Raw genomic sequence first — 18,650 nt, 5'->3', positions numbered from 1 at the left:
GCACGGCTACACGCGGGAGGGTCCAACCCTCGTGTGCTCGGGTACGTGGTGTCGCAACACACCAAACGCCTGCTGATGCAGACGTCCCTGCGGGGAACTCTTGAGATAGAGCACTTCTTAGAGGGCACGTACCAACTTTCAGCGTATAACCAACATTTGTTATGTAGGCTGTGAGGGGCCCTTCAAAACAAACTCGGTAAAAGTCGGGTGGACCGTGGAATGTTGTTACAGCTCCGTCCAACTTCAACGCCCTCTCTAGCACGAGCATTAATTGCTGTGAAGCCTCTGGCAAAATAGGGTTTTATGAAATCAAAGGACTGCATAGAGCGCGCTCTCGTGGCGTGCTACGTGAATGAAATCATTCGTTGCCTGCCTGCACAAACGTTTGCATCTCGAGTGAATTTCGAGCACACCGTAATAATGTGCAGTTCCGTCGAGCTTCCCACCACTATACGCAAGTATTGTAGTGGCAAAAGTGTAATCTCATGAAACCAGACAAATGCATATACCACGCCCTTGAGCTGCGCTGCATGAATGAAAGCATTGGCTGCCTGCCTGCGCAAACGTTTGCATCTCGAGTTAATATCAAGCAGACCATATTACGTGCAGTTTGTCGAGTGCTTCAACGCACTACACGCAAACATTGCCGTAAAGCCTGTGGTAGAAATAAGGTTTCATGACGTCAAATGAATGCATAGACCGCGATCTTGTGGTGTACAAAGTGAAGAAAGGATTCGTAGCGTGTCTCCACAGTAGTTGGTCACATTGCTTTGTATAAGCGCATAGGTTCATGTGTCACATATATCTCTGTGATAAGAGAATAAGCAAGGACGTCAACTGCTACATGTCGACGCATGTGCTTTATTACAAAGTGTAGGAGCAGTGCATATTATTGCGCGAGTAAACCACTTATGGAAATAGCCTAGGAAGTGCGTCTCTAGTGGAGGGTACAATTCTTTTTTTTTGTATTCGCAAAATTAAATGACTCAATGCTTTTAAAAAAACCAAATTTCGCAATGATGCTTGTGCTGCGTGAGTAAATTAAGAAGGCAGCACATTATTTAGGTTAAACCAGAGGAACATCTGCAGGTAGGGATTTATACCAAAGTATTTTTTTAAATGTTTTCTCAAATGTTTTCAGTGTAGGTAAGGAGTTGCATATGCGTCCAGCGCTGATCTTTCTCTATTTTCCTCGGGCTTTTTGTTGAACCTTGATGGACGTAACATTCAGCACTCTACTTCGTTACATCAAAATGTTGTGGCAATGGAATACTTTATTCTACTGTACGCGTACCGCGCATGCGCCCCAAAATTTGGCCCTTCTAAGGAAGTCACTGTTTCGCCCGAAACACAGATAACGCTACTTCCAACATTCATAAAACCAGCAGCCACGCCGGCGTGACGCCTTTACACCGGCCGCAAATTACTTTAAAAAAAAATTGGAGGACGCTTAAGCTTCGCCTTCAAGAGTGGAACGCAACAGTGTTCCCGTCGACCCGCCAAGGGGTGTAAGACAATGAGCTACGGCGCAGCGACTACGCGCGCCGCATCGGACGCGGTGAGCGTCGAGCAACGCAGCGTTCGGCGCGGCAACGAAATGTGCGCCTGAGCAAGCGACGCAAGCCTGAGCCTTAGAAACGGCTCGTTTCTAAGGCAACACCGCATTCACTAGAGGCGCTTTTGTACCGCTTTGAAGCATCGAACTCGTGGCTGAGTGGTCGCGCCTCCGTCTCACACTCCGGAGACCCTAGTTCTATTCCCACCCAGCCCATCTTGCAAGTTGTTTTTTATTCGTGAAGTGCCTGCTGGGATTTATCGCTCACGGCCAACGCCGCCAACGCCAAAGCCGACACCGACGCCGACGACACCGGCTTTTCTGCGACACAAGCAACGCTGTCGCGTTAAAATATGGCACGCGTGGGCCGTGTATGGCCCAGCTGCGCGCGGACAGCGATGCACGGGCACGGCCGGGCAAGAGACGCGCACTCTCCTACCCCAGTGCGCTTGATCACGGCACGTGGAGAGTGCGCATAAAGCTGCCATCCTTCTCGGCGCACCCCCGCACCTTTTCATTCGCAATTAGCCTCAACATGTGGGATGCAGCGGGACACTATAATTTTATCGCACTTGGACTTGAAACCGAACATCAGGGCAACAGCGAAAAATTCGCCTAGGGGGTCCAAATAATTGCTATCGCAATAACACACTGCAGAGAAAGGTATTATGTAAATTATCAGTGGATGGGTCGAAATTTCCCAATCACGCATCCATCCACGCTGCCCACATTGATCCCGCGAGGCATGGTGCATCGATCATTAAGGCGTATCGGTCTTCTCTACCTCTAAGATTATTTCTGCATTAGTCAGTTGGAGAGAAGCTTCATTTTCAACCTATGCGCTAGTGTCGTACCTGAATTTGAAAAGTACATGGACCATATATATGTTGGCAAAATATTCGGAACTGAGACTCGGCAAAATTATACTCAGCTAGCTGCTCACTTGAACTCAGAAGAATTCAACTCAGCCGGGCTCAAACTCTGCAAAATACTGCTCAGCTGGTCTCAATCGTGGAATGATCGAGGGAGTTGACTCATGAGTTTGCTAGCATATGTTGTGTGCTAAACAGCAAACTTGGCTTTCTTGAACAAAAACGGTTGGAGCAACATACATCTCGGTCTGTATATGGATGCATATGTATCTGTAATGCAGAGAGCGCGACATTGTAAAGGCTCCTACAGTTACCATTCCATGCTGCAGCTCGTTTCAATCATGTGAAATGCGATACCCCTGCCAGCTTTAAGTCAGTCGATCAAATGCGATATTTATTTACTTATCTCATCACAACACCTAATTTTCCTGCCTAAGGCCTTGGGTAAATTTTTCTTGGCATCCATTCTCTTACTCTAACAGGTTACCAGTTATCTGTCGCCTATGAAATTTGAAGTTGTGCACATGTTATGTGGACTCCATGCCAGACTGGTAGTACTGCATGTGTTTTTGTAGTTAGGTCTAGAGTTACAGAATCTCGTCTGGGAGCTACTTTAGTTCTTTGGAGCAAACATGCGCATGAGAGAGTGCTTAAGTGTTACCTAGCTGTCAAGACTGGGAACACTAAGGCAACTTGTGCAGTAAAGCCATGGGCAGTAGGAGCCCACATATTTTACTAAGTGTGACTGAGGTGATGCCTCTAGACTTCACTATGAAGAGAGCCAAGTATAAGGTAACCTACCCATCATACCTATCCTGGAGCCTTTACTTGAGCTTTTCTAAAACAGTAAGCTCAGCGTGTACATTTTATCACAGCATAATTATTACAAGTGATGTAAAACATTTTATTGTGCAGTTTCTCCAACTTTATATGAAGGCATTTATCCATCGATTAAAGAGAATAGGCTCAATATGTTGCCATATCTCCACAGTAGCGTCTCCAGGACCCGCTACTGTCACAATGCATCACAGATTATTTAAGTGAACTCCAAAAGTGAAGCCCTTCATTAACATTGGCTAAAATTGTATCTTTAGCAAAGTGATCATGCATAAATCTCTATGTCACGACAGAACACCTCATTGTTTCTCACGAGATTTGGTTCACGATTGTTTGCAGGTTCGGGAAAATTGTGCAGTTGGTTCGACATACTTAACACTGTTGTGCAGAGCGACGAAGAGAAACGACTTGAGCGTGAAAACAACACACGACACGTGAGTACAGACTATCAACTGGTGATTATCACAAGACAATGATTCTGCTGAAAAGTAAGAACCAAAGGAAAAGGGAGGTCGTTGAAGCGTACAACATCAAGATGGACCCACAGGACTCATGTGTCAGTGCCCCATCTATTTCACTCAGCAATAAAGAGATTAGCATATCACAGGCAATAGAGGGTGCAGGTAGACCAAGAAGACGACTCCTGTGCATGTGTGTAGGCTTTAAGCACGCTTCATTTGCAGAAAAATAAACCAGATCATAGTTTGTGTTCAGGTGTCGTGCTGTTTTCTCGCTGAAATACTGTCCCCTCATCGCTCTGCGCAACCGTGTCAAGTTTTCAAGTTGTTAACTATGAAATGTAGAAACGATAAAATTGATGGGAAATCCCAATATTCCCGGGCATATTGTTAACAATATGGCCTAATTCAAGAGTCATTTTAGGCTTCACTGTCCTCCTTTACAGGGCAAATAGTAATAGTTTTTTGCATTCTAAGGACGCTGGTTGCTTTTTTTAACCTAGGCCATGTTCAGCAATCAGTGGAAAGGAACAGGTGACGATCGCCGCTTCCTCTACCAGCTTAGAGCTCTACCTAATCAGTGTGCGCTGAAATAGACAGTCCACTTAGTGGACCTATATGGAATCCTTCCCTGGATGGAGTGATCTTTGCGTTGGTAGGTTGCAAGTATTGCACTTTCTCTCCTTTTATGTAGGCAGTTGCCACACATGGATGCCATTTAACAAATTTTATTTACATTGCATTTGGTCCATAAATTTTTAATGCGTGCTTATAACTAGACCCACCACCTCCTGTCCTGCATAATTATAACCTCATTTCTGCATCCATACGGCACATATGGATAGCAAATTGGAGTAATTGTCCATTATACCCTCAAGCACTTGAAGTAGGTACTGCAATAACACCAAGGGCAGTAACATGAAAACATTGTTGGGCTTGTAGTGGTGCTGAAAAATGGACACTTACCATTAATGCTAAAATTCTCAGCATACATTCCAAAGTTTGTACGAATTCGTCTTTAGCTGGCCAAACTGAATGATGCATTTTGAAGGCAATCCTTACAACACTTGGTCAAACTGAATCAAACTGCACAGCACAGTTAGTTGTGTTCATCTACCAATTATATGAGTGCTGCCTTGAGCATTGTGCCTGTAATTTTGCCTTTCATTTCTGTACTATCAAGTTCAAGTACACATTCACTTTAACACTGTACAAGTAAAAAAGCGTCAAGGCTTCTCCTGGGCATTCAACAGTCATTATTTATTCCTATAAACCTTCCTGCATCCGAAGGCAAGAGAAACTTATTCATTCATGCTGGTAGTATAAAAACACAGGCATTTAAATAGAAAATGTTTATTTTCAGCACTGATGTTCTCGCTGATGTAGATATGGTGCTGGCTCCCTCCTTGCCCGAAGCATGTTCTTGCTGTATACGGCGCCAGATGATGGCTTCCTAGGTCAAAAAATCAAATTGAAATAAGAGACATTTTGTTTTAGCTCTGGAAAGAGAAAGCAGTATTGAGACCTTAACATGTAAAAAAGATACTTGCCCAAATAAAATTAATACACAAGCTAATTCACTAAAGAGCTTCACTTTCAAGACCAAAAGTATAGTTACGATGAAAATTACAAGGAAACTTCACTGCTCATTGAGGTTTTGGTTCAGTAGTTGTTGAGCCAGGAGGATTAGCATGCTACATCTTGCATACTATGTTTTGTAGAACAATATTGCACTTTGAACAATGTAGTGCCGATTTAAATTAACTGACAAGGAAGGCTGAAACTCCGGGCTAGTTTGGTCTACACAAGATATGATACAGTCACTGCACTGCATTCATTTAGTGTTTTTGTAACTGATCTCATGCACAAAGGTCATTCACTCCTATCTTACATCAAATGCAGTTACTTCTTTGAAGCTTCATCTAGTCCTTGAATTTGGTGCATGCTTATGTCTAAGGAAGTTCGTTTGGTTCCTGTTAATGTGGTACATCTAAGCAACTGCTATCAAATGACTATAGTCTTTCCTTGCATGTGCAAAACATCCTTGGGCCTTTATATGCACAATATTCATTACATTTGACGCTTGGGACTCGTGCAAAGTGCGATGTAGAATAATATGCCTGTACACATCTGACAATACTTTCATAGCTGGGTCATTCCCATGCCAAATGTCTTGGTTATTACAGTGACCATCTCACATTTTTCCTTTAGAATAATTCTTGTCCACTTATAAGGAAGCATCCCACGACACAGAGTGCCACCGTCCTAGTGGTGCACTATGTAGTTAACTCATGCGCTAGTTGTAAGAGATGTCGTCAACTGAAGATAAAACCCTCTGCGAAAATCCATTTTGCACAAGAAACAAACAATACAAAATAGTCAAAATGTAGTTATCTGGCAAGACTGGCTGCATCCATCATCTTTGTTTGGGGCAATTCTGAGGTGTTACGAGAAGCTTGGCGATCATTACCATGTGACAGTTTGGGACTCTATAAATAAACGAAAGAATTGCCTCCATCATCCACCTGTTCATCAACAGCAAACTTGAATGCGCTGCAACGAATAAATGAAGCCAAGCCAATGGGTTTTGCTCTGTTGAATATCCCTACGGATGGCATTCTCAATAGACATACTAATTTGAAACTGAAACCTATGCTTAGCCTCTTTTTGTTGTGATGTGTACTTCGGGCCTGAACTAAGTGTTTTAACAAATCGCTAATTCGCTCTTGAACTTTACGATCAGGCCTCAAACACCCTTTCACGGCAACACAATGCTCCAGATTCATTTTGTCCACAAGAAAATGTCGCATGAGAGAAATCAAAGCACTAGTACTAAGGTGATGTTTGTCAAAGCTGTTAACTAAGCTCTATGCCCACGTGACAGCTTCATTCACACTGGATTTGCACTTCAAATTTGTGAGCTGAAATTATGCAAATAAGTCATTAAAAACTTGTCTGGTTGTAGAAATTTGTCGCAGACTGATTAGCTGCAGTTTTGTTCTATATATTACGTATGCGCATGACTTCATAATGATCAAAACGTTCATGCAAGATGGATTTCTTAATACAGTTTAAGAAATTTGTGTACTAGGGGTCATTACTTTTAAAGCTCCAGCATCTCCCAGCTTGAGAGTGGAGACATATCGCACAAGTGGGCTACGTACATGGAAGTACATGGAAGTACGCACGCGATACTGAAGCTCTGGTATGGGATAACGCAGGGACGGAATTTCACATGCGTGGGCTAGACGAGGCAAGTGGAGTGAGTGTCTCTCTTAGCAGTGGCACTCGCCTCCTGATACCATCGGTTCGCGGCACTGAAATATTTCTATCTCGGCTATTAAAGGGACACTAAAGGTTACTATTAAGTAAACGTGGACTGTTGAAATACCATCACAGAAACCTCGAAACGCTTGTTTCGCGCCAAGGAGAGACTTATTTTAAGAGAAAATGCGTTCTGAAGCGTCCGCGTACCTCTAGCGCAGTTCAAGTCGCCCGCCCTCCGATCGAGGAGTACTGACATCATGGTCTCATAGTGACGTTGCGCCATCGGTGAGTAGAACGGCGTCCGCAGACGGTGCTACGGCTTTTCTGCGCAAAACGCAAACGCGCGGCCAGAAACAGAGCCAGGACAGAGCCGACAGCAGAGCGAAAGCGGGAGCATGGTGGCTAGCGGAAGGAGAAACGAATTACGTCCCACATTACGTCGCACGGCACACGGAGAGTCCGCTTTCGTTAAACTATTGGCTGCGGCGAGCTCGCAGCGTGGTCGGCGTGGTCTGTGAGCCTTTTCGCACTCGCAACAGGGCATAAAAAAGTGCAAATCGACGCAAAACTCAGCCTAGAAACGTGCTTCGCCACAGCCAGGGCTCAATACGACCCAAGCTGGCATGACCCAGATGTCGTTTCCCGCACCGCCACCAGGCGCCGCTACTACACCTCAAACTACAGCGCAAGACGCCCATAAGCTGGTACTTCATTCTATGACGCAAACTTCAACGCTCGTCGCAATGGACCCTGACACCGACAGATTGGCTCGCGATGGTGGGCTCAACTTCAGCGATTTGAGCACTGACGAGCACGACCTGCTGCTGATCGAGGGCTCGCACTGCCGGCGTCCTTGCGTACTACGACGGCGGCCTCGACACCGGCTCTCCGGAGAGGGAAAGCAACGAGGGCTTCCCACGACATCACATGGACGTGGCATTCTCGCTGCTTGTTCCAAATGAAAGTTTCGCGAGCCAGCAGAACCCTCACAGCACGACGCGATAACGAAAGTACTGAAACTCCAAAGCGTGCGCGGCGCAGAGTCGAGCGCGCAAAGTCGAGCGAAAATGAAACCTTTGGAACACCCATATTACTGAAGGGTAACGTCAAAATGTTATTTTTTTTCTTAGAATCGAATAGATGTAGACAAGTAACATTTTTTCCCGTCTTATAATCGAATGAAATGATATTTTTAATACGAGTAGTTGAGTATTAGTAACACAAATTATGAGGAGTCCTTCCGTCATCGGGCTAGTACCGGAATGTCGCTGGGGGGTCTCAAATCGTGTCGTGCATTTACCTCAATTTCTCGGTTACTAAAGCTCTGTTCGCGATTAAATTGACGCCTTAGACGTTCTAGAACATTGCTCTACCACTTTAACTTGAGTTTCTGGTAACCTTGACTGTGCAAGGGACACTAAAGGTTACTATAAAGTGAACGTGTACTGTTGAAGTACCGTCCCAGAAACCTCGAAACGCTTTTTTCGTGCCAAGGAGAAAAAAAATGGCTGTGGCTTAGCTAAGGTTAAGCCCAGGATGCGAAGCATACTAGCCTTTATTTTAGTTGTTGAACCACTGTTTAGCCTGGTGAACTGCTGTTGCTTGGCGATATTTGGTTCGGCTAGACGAAGAAACAACTCATGCGTTACTCTGCTTCGCCTTCAAGAGTGGAACGCGACAGCGTTCCCGTCGACCCGCCAAGGGGTGTAAGACAATGGGCTACGGCGCAGCGACTACGCGCCCTGCATTGGACGCGGTGAGCGTCGAGCAACGCAGCGTTTGGCGCGGCAACGAAATGTGCGCCTGAGCAAGCGACGCACGCCTGAGCCTTAGAAACAGCTCGTTTCTAAGGCAACACCGCATTCACTAGAGGCGCTTTTGTACCGCTTTGAAGCATCGTACTCGTGGCTCAGTGGTAGCGTCTCCGTCTCGCACTCCGGAGACCCTGGTTCGATTCCCACCCAGCCCGTCTTGCAAGAGTTGAGCCAAAGCCACCTAGAAAATCAGTCTCTGTAGCACGCCGCAACCTTCGCTTGTCATTCCAACGAGCAGGTCTGTCTCCAAGAGGCATCTCACCTCGTGAGTGTCTAGCAGAGGCAAGCGCAGCTGCTTAGATACCGCCGCGACGCCGCGAGCGACGGCGCGAGTTGGAGCGCCGTTTCCCCTCTGTCGTGACGTCACGGTGTCACGTGGTATTGAAGGCGACACCGCCGCGCCTGTGGAGCTGGGCTGAGCTCTCGTAATATGCTTCGCATAAAAACGTTCTGAAGTGTCCGCGTACCTCTAACGCAGTTCAAAACGCCCGGCCTCCGATTGAGGAGTACTGACATCATGTCTCATAGTGACGTTGCGTCATCGGTGAGTAGAACGGCGTCTGCAGCCGGCGCTATGGCTTTTCTGCGCAAAACACAAACGCGCGGCCAGAAACAGAGCCAAGACAGAGCCGACAGCAGATCGAAAGCGGGAGTATGGTGGCTAGCGGAAGGAGAAACGCGCCACCATAAGCTGGTATTTTATTCTATGACGCAAACTTCGACGCTCGTCGCAATGGACCCTGACAACGACAGATTGGCTCGCGATGCTGGGCTGAACTTCAACGATTTGAGCGCTGAGGAGCGCGACCTGCTGCTGAGGGCTCGCACTGCCGGCGTCCTTGCGTACTACGACGGCGGCCTCGACACCGGCTCTCCGGAGCGGGAAAGCAACGAGGGCTTCCCACGACATCACAAGGACGTGGCATTCTCACTGCTTGTTCGAAATGAGTTTCGCGAGCCAGCAGAACCCGCACAGCACGACGCGATAACGAAACTACTAAAACTCCGAAGCGTGCGCGGCGCAGAGTCGAGCGAAAACGAAACCTTTCGACCACCCATAGTACTGAAGGGTAATGTCAAAATGTTTTTTCTTAGAACCGAATAGACGTAGACAAGTAGCATTTTCTTCCACCTTATAATCGAATGAAATGATATTTTTTAATACGAGTAGTTGAGTATTAGTAACACAAATTATGAGGAGTGCTTTCGTCATCGGGCTAGTACCGGAATGTCGCTGGGGGATCTCAAATCGTGTCATGCATTTGCCTTAATTTCTCGGTTACTAAAGCTCTGTTCGCGATTATATTGACGCCTTAGACGTTCTAGAACATTGCTCTACCACTTTAACTTGACTTTCTGGTAACCTTTAGTGTCCCTTTAACTTAAGCAAATGTAAATGCATGCGGGTATCACAGCGTACCAATACTGCTAATCTGCATACATATTTCCTAAATAATAGCCCTCTCTCAGTTGTCTCGTCGTACAAATACCTTGGACTAAACATCACCAGCAACCTTTCCTGGAACATGCATGTCGACATTATATGTAGCAATGCCAATCGCATGTTGGGCTATTTGCGCTGAAACGTCTCCTCCGCACCATCGTCACTGAAACTAACACTCTACAAAACATTAGTTCGCTCCAAACTAGAATACGCATGCGCCATTTGGGACCCGGCTAACATTGCACTCATAAACAGCATAGAAGCCATTCAAAATCGCGCAGCGTGTTTCATTTTATCAAACTACTCCCGACATGCTAGCGTTACCTCAATGAAGACAACACTTAACTTGCCAGAACTTTCTTTCCGTCGTAGATGCTTCCGCCTTTCGCTATTCCATAAAATCTATACCACCACAACCCTTTGTTGAAAGAACAGCTTATCACCCAACCGTCATACATATCATCTCGCTCTGATCACAGTTTCAAAGTTGGTGTGCAGTCTTCACGTACTAAACTTTGTAGTAATGCATTCATCCCTAGCAGGAGCAAAGATTCGAACCACTTTCCCGCCACCGTTGCAGCCATCCTGGATACCTACACCTTCAAAACCGACATTCATGAAACGCCACGCTGAATATGTCTTTGTATACTGTACAAATGTTTTGTTATGTTCACCCACTCCTTTCTGTAATGCCTTCGGGCATTGAAAGTATCTTAAATAAATAAATAAATAAATAAATAAATAAATAAATAAATAAATAAATAAATAAAATAAATGCCATTCGGCCTATGTAGTGTGCCCGCCACTTTCGAGCGCATGATGGACAGCATCTTGCGCGGTCTCAAGTTGTACACGTGTTTGTGCTGCTTAGATTATCTTGTCTTCTCGCCTGATTTCCCGACTCACCTCCAACGACTAAGAGAGGTATTAAGCTGTTTACTAAGGCTGGCTTGCAGCTTAACATCAAAAAGTGCTTCTTTGCTGCCCGTAAGCTTACCATCTTAGGCCACGTCGTATCCAAAGACGGTGTGCTTCCGGATCCTGCAGAACTCCGTGTAGTGACGGAGTTCCCCAAACCCACAAACCTGAAGACACTACGCAGTTTCGTCGGCCTCTGCTCCTATTTTCGCCGCTTTGTGAAGAACTTCTCTATGATCATCGCCCCTCTAAATCAACTGTTGGATGGAGACAACGCAACATCCACCTGGTCGAAAGCATGCGATGACGCGTTCACGACCCTTCGCCATCTGCTCACCTCTCCTATTTTGCGACATTTTGACCCCGCTGCCCCAACTGAGGTCCATACAGATGCTAGCGGAATCGGCCTTGGGGCGGCTCTTGCCCAACGCAAATGTGGTGTTGAGGAATACGTCGTTCCTTACGCTAGCCGCACGCTGACAAAGCCGAAGCTAAACTATTTTGTTACTGAAAAGGAGTGTTTAGCCATACTCTAGGCCCTTACGAAATTTCGATCTTACTTATAGGGCCGCCAATTTGATGCAGTAACAGACCACCGTGCGCTGTGCTGGCTCTCCTCATTGAAAGACCCCTATGGCCGCCTCGCACGCTGCAGGCGCTCCGTTTGCTAGAATACGACGTCCGGGTCGTGTACCCCTCTGTACGCAAGCATACCGATGCCGACGCTCCCTATCGCTCGGTCATTTCACCTGACGCCCACAGTCTTTGCCCACTCAACTTTGTCCTGTCAGCACTTGCCATAGATGACATGCGCTCTGAGCAGCGCAAATACCCATGGATTTCTTCGCTTTTAGATTTTCTAGCTGATCCCGCCACTGTTACAGCATCTAGGACGCTACGGCGGTAGGCGCATCGCTTTGTTGTTCGCAACCAACTCCTGTGCCGTGGCAACTATCTCCGCGAGGGTCGGCAATGGCTCCTCGTAATACCACGTCATCTTCGGGCTGATTTATGCCCATCGTTCCACACTGATCCCCAATGTGCACACGGCGGCGTGTTAAAGACCTACACCCACCTTAGGCTCCGCTATTACTGGCCTAGCATGCACAAGTTCGTGCGCAAGTACGCCCGCTGCTGCCTCGACTGCCAGCGCCGAAAGTGGCTCCCTACTGCGCTGCATGCCGCAGCTTTGCAGCCCCTTCCTTGTCCGTCCCGTCCTTTTGATTGCGTCGGAATCGATCTTTACGGTTTACTTCCTTGTACCGGGGCTGGCAACCGCTGGATTTTCGATACAGTGGATCATCTCACACGCTGTGCAGCAACCGCTGCACTTTCATCTGCCACTGCCCAGGACGTTGGGTCATTCATACTGCGGCATTTGTTCTTCGTCACGGAGCCGTTCGGGAGCTTCTTAGTGATCGAGGCCGCGCTTTTATATCTGAAGTCGTGACGTCGCTTCTGAAGGAGTGTGCCACATCATCCACAGGACTACTAGCGCATAGCATCCGCAAACGAAGGGGTTGACGGAGCGTTTCAACCGTACTCTTGGCGACATGCTCGCCATGTACGTCGCGTCCGACCATTACAACTGGGACGCTGTGGTTCCGTTCCTCACGTTTGCCTATAATACTGCCACTCAAGCCACCACTGGTTTTCCCCATTTTTCTTACTGTGCAGCCACGAACCTTCCTGCACCATCGATACCATTCTGCCCTACCAACCTGATTCATCAGAATGCGCTCCTGTCTCTCAAGATGCGCAGCATGCCGAAAAATGCAGGATACTCGGCCGCTGTCTTACCACCGATCACACATACCAGAAGCTTCGTCGCGGTGGCTCTGACCCCCCCAAGCTTCCCTTCCTACGCATTGGTTTGGCTGTGGGTTCCACCTGTAGCTCCCGGCCTTTCTTCAAAGCTGATCCCACGATATCATGTACCTTACCGTGTTATTGCACAAACTTCCCCCGTGAACCATGTCGTCGAGCTTGTGTCGCCGTCTTCTGATCAGCGCCGTCGCGGTCGCGAAACTGTTCACGTAGATCGGCTCAAGCCCTTCTACGATCCCGCTATGCTGCCTTATGCTTATATCGCCAGGATTTCGCCTATCTCTCCGAGGGACAAATGTAATGAAGAAGAAGCGCCAGTTAGCCCAGCGCACCTCCACCGTATGAAAGGCAACGGAGAACTGGCGGTTAGTGAGGCGCATCACCTGCGCTTTACACACGGGGCCGGTTCTGACTGCTCGCAGGGTTTTGACTTCAGCACCGAGTTCGGCCTCTCACTCAATGCGTACCCTGTCAATAAACACCTTGACACATGGCTCTTTTTTTAAATGTCGGTGCATGATAGTTCATAGGGGCACTCTGTATATACTTATTACCTTGGCATGCAAGTGACCACCTTTCCATCCCAAATAAATGTTATGAATTATTAGAAGTGTTTTTAAGGAGCCGTTAGCTTTGCTTGCTGGAAAGAGAAGCGTTACAGAGACACATATCATTCACGTGCACTTCGCACGCCGTTGATAAAAGACTCTGCCGAAGGGATCACTAAAGTCTATAGGTTTTTTGGGGGGTCAAAAAGCATATGCAATGAATTTTGAAGTGAGTTGAACAGACGGCAACATATTCATTCTCTAGGCATAAGCTATCCACACGTTTAGAAATAATTGTTATTTGGCTATCTCCTTCTCGTTATAAATATAATAAATTTTGTCTTGTGTATATATTTAAATATATTGTGTATGCATGCATGGTGTTTACAGTGGGAATTTAAAAATATGATGAAGTGAGAAAATGCGGATGAGGCAGCCACAGCTAGTGCTTATAATGCGCTTGTCCTCCTATTGTCACAATTTGCAGAAATAACGCGAAAGAAGGAATTTGAATATGTGCACGTCCGCGCCAACAAAGATGCAGTAAGCTGTTAGCTACAATAAAAATTTTGAGTGAGCAGGTCGAGGGCCAAAAGGAGCCTTAAATGATGTAGCTGACAAAACTCTGACAATGACACGTTCGGTAGGGAGGGCAGGCATCGTCATCGCCGGGCGGGGGGGGGGGAGCGGTGTATCAGCACCCCCTCCCTCGGAATACTCCGGAGGGGGCCTGTGCCCCGGAGCCCTCCCGTAGTCGGCGCCTAGGGAACTGTGGCTCACGAGGTGTCCAGTGCGATTTAGGTTGGTCCAGTTTTGCTGTACGGGAGGCTTCAAGCAAGTTGGCCTTCTACAAGCGCATGCTGCATATGCATTGCGACAGGTGGGCGAAGAGTCTTCGACTACTTGTCGGCAAACTGTCTTCGCACGCAGTGGGCGTGGCGGTCATACCACTTGCAGCAAAAATACGGCCTCATACGAGGCGTCATACTGGCGGAATCGGCCGGAGCCTACTCCAAGGAAGTGTAACAAAGAGTCCATGACGTGTAGTACGCGGCGTGGTAACATGCATTAATCCACAAAAAGACTCTGTGTCTTTCTACCGCCAACACAAGAGCTCCAGCAGACCTGTCCGCCTATACAATAGCATCAGGAGCGCCCTCCTTTTTGAGGCTAGAGCAGGGGCACTGCTCGCTCTGACACGGCAATGTGCGTTCGATACAATTAACAGTGACACGTGTTGTGCCGCTCCTGTGGGCACTCGGATGAAACAAACGAGCATCTGGTGCTTCAGTGTCACGAGCTTGGAGAATCTGTGTCTGACAAAGCGCTAGCAGCAGCACTCAGCTTCGATGTCTATGAGGGTGATACGGAGGCTGTAGCGGCGTCCAGAACTAAGCGACGCCTTCAATAGTGGAGGGCAGCAACACTGCAAAACAGGCGGTTGCCAACACCGTCAGTGGAGGACCTGGTGAGAAGTGTCCGTGGTTATGTAGATGTGGGTTGAGGGCACGAAGTCGGCCACCCTTCCTGGAACACTGTTGTAGTTTTTTGTTGTTTTTTTTATTCTATATTGCCCGGGCTTCGCGGTAGCGGCCACCCGTTTCAAAGGAAAGGCACCACTTTATCATCGCCAATCCGCTATTACTGACGAGCACATAAAAACTGGAATTAATCGCGCTTTCTGCGCATGTGCGCGAAGCAGTGGTTGCGAGAGAGAAATCAGCTGGGGACTTTCGGTCCTTGAGTCTCTCGTCGCCTAGATACTACGGGGGAGAACGTCGTTTGCTCCGTTCATCTCTAGCTGAGCTGGCAGCACAGAATTGACAGAGCGCGTGGTTGGCACCGCCAAAAAGCCATGTCCCAGGCGAGTTTGTTGCGACAGTGGCACATTACATTCTGATAGTCGCAGGGGGATGCGTCTGCGCGAGCTGGTCTTAGAACAGCTTTGCTACTGATTTTTCACAGTGTTATTGCAGCTCATTTAATTATCACCTGCATTCATTGTAATAAGACAAATGGCAACACTGCGCGGAAGGGCGTCTCTTGAAGTCTCCGAACAGCCAGTGCCGCCGTGCCGAGTGTATACACGCTTACCTACATGCTTTCCTGACGCAGTAAAAACGAGTAAGACGCGGCATTAACTGCTACTGCGTGATGCAGGATCACTATTACAAGAAAATTAAAAAACAAAGGAAATTAATGCAGCCACTGTGGTCAAACGTTCGTTACGCGTGAGAAGCGGGCCTACTACCCCAGGAAGCATGCAGCTAGTTAGTAGGACTATGCCTTCATGCTTGATCTAGCTAAGGCCACAGCTAACTTTCGTAATATCTTTCGTAAGCCGTACTCTAGACCTAGACCTCTACAAGCCAGCTGGTAGCTCAGCTAATGCTCCCTCCACTAACGGCTAGTAGCCACCTTGGGAAGCACTGCTGTAGCTGCAGTGCAGGCATTCAATATCCAGGCTTTTTTCAGCTTCGCATGTGCTATGGTTAGCTCTATTATTTACCATGTTTAGGTTCCTGGAAGGCTGTATTCTTACCTTACACGTCACTACAAAAGCAAAAGAAAGGCAACGACCACAGTAAACTTTTCATTTCGACTGTGGTCAGTATCTTTCTTGTTCCAATTCCCAATCATGTGAGTTGTGAAGCCCTTGATTTCATGCCACTGTAACATTGCACAAAACATCAAATTTACAATCATGTAAAGAAGTAATAAATAGCGTGCAACAAAATACTTTTTCTCAATACATAGCACCAGCACTGAAATAGTTATCCCTATGTCCACAATGTATTTGTGCTCTACGTATTGTTTTCCCACTCCTTGTAAACTTAGACACAACAGCCTTCGTTTAAGCTAGCGCAAGTATACGCATTCCTAGTGAGGAAATGGCATCAGCATTAACCAACCTTAATTTGTATCAAAGTTGGTAACGAAACATTAATGGAAGTTTTCATACAATGTGTAGCATCTGCCTCTACGCGTGAGCAGCAGAACAAGTGATTTTACATGTGGTCATGATCACATTATTGACCTTGTGGTTTACACTTACTCTTTCTGAACCCCCATAACTTCTCTTTCTCAACCGCAACCAACCCAACCTATAGCCCCGCTCTGTTTTCAGAGCCCAAAAATGTATTATGCAGTATGACATGCATGCCCTTATCCTCCGAGTGTCTGCTTCATTCCCCACAATCTTTCTCCAGCGAAAGGAGTCTCTGTCGAGAGACTTCAAGCTAGGGTGACCTTTACACCAGCCATCACTTCCGCCAGGGGTCAGCGATACATACACATTGTCCAGTGCCCGCATGTTCTGGTCCGGCATCTGATGCTCGCCATCAACTTTAGACATAGCCTGTGCCCCTGGAACAAAAACAACTCGCGAAAGTATACTTTAAGGTGTAAACCGAACACTGATAAAGCAGAAGACGATAAACAATGGATTATAGACAACACATTAGGCATGTTGCACTATCTCAATAAAACGAGCTTGCATGCATATGCCGGGTGTTTCAGCTAACACTAACAATTTTTGAAGGTTACTTGCGGAGGTAGCACAATTCTAGTTCATGAGCTGCTCTACTCGAAGAGGCGGACATCACTTGCACAATGAATTGAAATGTGTCACAGAAAAATTAACGAAATATCATTAACGAGAGTTTTAATTATTTTATGGCCCAGTTACATTTGCACTTGAATGCATTCCACGACGTTTTGTTATGAAAATAACTGGAACGACAATGCATTTCTCGGCAAAGTTTGGGAATTTCTTAATTTCATCGCACCACCTTGTTTTCTGCCGTCTTCTACCGGGCTTCCCTTCTCTTGGTATCCATTCTGTCACCCTAATGGTCCAACAGTTATCTCATCTGCGCAATACATGACCTGCCCAGCGCCATTTTTTAATCTTAATGTCTATTAGAATATCGTCTCTACCAGTTTAGTCACTGATCCAAACCGCTCTCTCTCTGTCTCTTAAAATTATGTCTAGCATTCTTCGTTCCATCGTTCTTTGCGCGGTCCTTAACTTGTTCTCAGGCTTCTTTGTCAGTTTCGAAGTATCTGCCCCATATGTCAGCACCGGTAAAATGCACTCATTGTATACCTTCCTTTTCAATGATAACGGTAAGCTCCCTGTCAGGAGCTCACGATGTCTGCCGTATGCGATCCAACCCATTTTTATTCTTCTCTGAATTTCCTTCTCATGGTCAGGGTTCTCTGTGATTAGTTGACCAAGGTAAACGTACTCCTTCACAGACTTTTCAGCCTGACTTGCGATCTTGAACTCTTGTTCCCTTGCCCGGTTATTTATCATTATCTTTGTCTTCTGCATAATAATCTTCAATCCCACTCTTACACTCTCCCTGTTAAGTTCCTCAATCATTTGTTGTAACTCGTCCGCAGTGTTGCTGAATACAACAATGTCATCGGCAAACCGAAGGTTGCTGACATATTCGCCGTCAATCCTTCATCCTAAACCTTCCCACTTTAATAGCTTGAATACGTCTTCCAAGCACGCGCTGAATAGCAGTTGAGAGATTGTGCCTCCTTGTCTGACACCTTTACAGGTATCTTCCTACTTTTCTTGTGCAAAATTAAGGTGGCTGTGGAATCTTTGTAGATATTTCCCAAAATATTTACGTAAGCGGTCTCTACTCCTTGATTACGGAATGCCTCTATGAATGCTGGTATCTTTACTGAATCAAATGCATTTTCGTAATCTATGAAAGCCATACGCAGAGGCTTCTTTTTATCTGCGGATTTCTCAATAAGCTGGATAATGACATGCATGTGATAAATTGTAGAGTATCCCTTCCTGAAGCCAGCCTCTTCCGTTGTTTGACTAAAGTCGAGTGTTGCCCTTATTTTATTGCAGGTTATTTTGGTAAATATTTTTTATAATACTGGGAGTAAGCTAATGGACCTGTGATTCAGTTCTTTAACATCTCCCTTTTTGTGGATTAGTATAATGTTCGCAATCTTCCAGTTTTCTGGGACACTTGCAGTCGATAGACACTTCGTACAGAGAGCCGCCAGTTTTAGTTCTCCACATTCATTCAAATTTAACACATTCTCCATTGCACTACAAGCCTGCAGATGTAGCGCA

The 18,650-nt window shown here is 46.5% G+C and overlaps 2 protein-coding genes across 3 annotated transcripts in view; one reads left to right on the top strand and one right to left on the bottom strand.

The window, feature by feature from the left end:
- The window catches only part of LOC139048765 (uncharacterized), a 148,020-nt gene that overhangs the window by 78,131 nt on the left and 51,239 nt on the right, over positions 1-18,650 (top strand). The gene's annotated exons all lie outside the window — the stretch shown is intronic.
- LOC139048762 (zinc finger protein 239-like) overlaps positions 16,889-18,650 on the bottom strand; it is a 62,439-nt gene continuing 60,677 nt past the window's right edge. The window contains exon 3 of the transcript XR_011507891.1: positions 16,889-16,906. The gene's annotated coding sequence lies outside the window, so the exon portion shown is untranslated. The remainder of the gene's footprint in view (positions 16,907-18,650) is intronic.

The sequence above is a fragment of the Dermacentor albipictus genome, chromosome 8 (assembly GCF_038994185.2).
Source record: "Dermacentor albipictus isolate Rhodes 1998 colony chromosome 8, USDA_Dalb.pri_finalv2, whole genome shotgun sequence".
NCBI lineage: Eukaryota > Metazoa > Arthropoda > Arachnida > Ixodida > Ixodidae > Dermacentor > Dermacentor albipictus.
This window is presented reverse-complemented; position numbering and strand designations above follow the sequence as displayed.